Source organism: Calidris pugnax, unplaced genomic scaffold (assembly GCF_001431845.1).
Source record: "Calidris pugnax isolate Ruff unplaced genomic scaffold, ASM143184v1 scaffold486, whole genome shotgun sequence".
Lineage (NCBI taxonomy): Eukaryota > Metazoa > Chordata > Aves > Charadriiformes > Scolopacidae > Calidris > Calidris pugnax.
In genome coordinates, this window is record NW_015091332.1 from 191,760 (window position 1) to 192,647 (window position 888).

The 888-nt window shown below is 64.2% G+C and overlaps 1 protein-coding gene across 3 annotated transcripts in view; it reads left to right on the plus strand.

Annotated features, from left to right (window-relative positions):
- Positions 1-776: 776 nt before the first annotated feature.
- The window catches only part of EDC3 (enhancer of mRNA decapping 3), a 58,785-nt gene continuing 58,673 nt past the window's right edge, over positions 777-888 (plus strand). Inside the window, exon 1 of one of the 3 annotated variants that reach the window (XM_014960975.1) lies at positions 777-830. The gene's annotated coding sequence lies outside the window, so the exon portion shown is untranslated. The remainder of the gene's footprint in view (positions 831-888) is intronic. The other 2 variants (XM_014960974.1, XM_014960976.1) reach the window with 2 other exon arrangements.

Sequence of the window (888 nt, forward strand, 5' to 3'; positions counted from 1 at the left end):
GGTGTGATGGAGGTGTGATGGAAGTGATGGAGGCGATGGCAATGATGGAGGTGTGACGGAGGGTATTGAGGTGATGGAGGTGTGATGGAGGTGATGGAGGTAGGATGGAGGTGATGGAGGTATGACGGAGGTGACAGAGGTGTGATGGAGGTGGGATGGAGATGTGGTGGAGGTGATGGAGGTGGCGGAGGTGACGGAGGTGTGATGGAGGTGTGACGGAGGTGTGATGGAGGAGATGGAGGTGGGATGGAGATGTGATGAAGGTGATGGAGGTGGGTTGGAGGTGGGATGGAGGTGATGGAGGCGATGGAGGTGTGATGGAGGTGTGATGGATGTGTGATGGAGGTGTGATGGAGGTGATGGAGGCGATGGAGGTGGGATGGAGATGTGATGGAGGTGTGATGGAGGTGATGGAGGTGGGATGGAGGTGGGATGGAGGTGATAGAGGTGGGATGGAGGTGACGGAGGTGGGATGGAGGTGATGGAGGCACTGGAGGTGTGACAGAGGCGATAGAGGTGTGATGCAGGTGATAGGGGTGGGATGGAGGTGATGGAGGTAGGATGGAGGTGTGCCAGCGGTGCCGGAGGCGCGGCAGCGGTCGGAGAGGCGGTGGCGGAGGGACACAGCGGGACCGGTGAGGGAGCACGGAGCCACTGCGCATGCGCCAGGCCTCCGAGTCCTCCGCGCCTCTCTATGGTCACCCGCGCTGGCTGGAGCGCCGCCGCCGGGGAAGGGGAAGGGAGGGGGGCGGGCAGGAAGTGACGTCAGCGCCGAGCGTCGCTGAGGCGGAGGGGCCGCGGCGGAGGCGGGCGGGCAGCGGTGGGTGCAGGTGAGGAGGGGGCGGCTCTCTTCGCCGGTCACTCTCCACGGGGGAGGGTCGGGGGGGG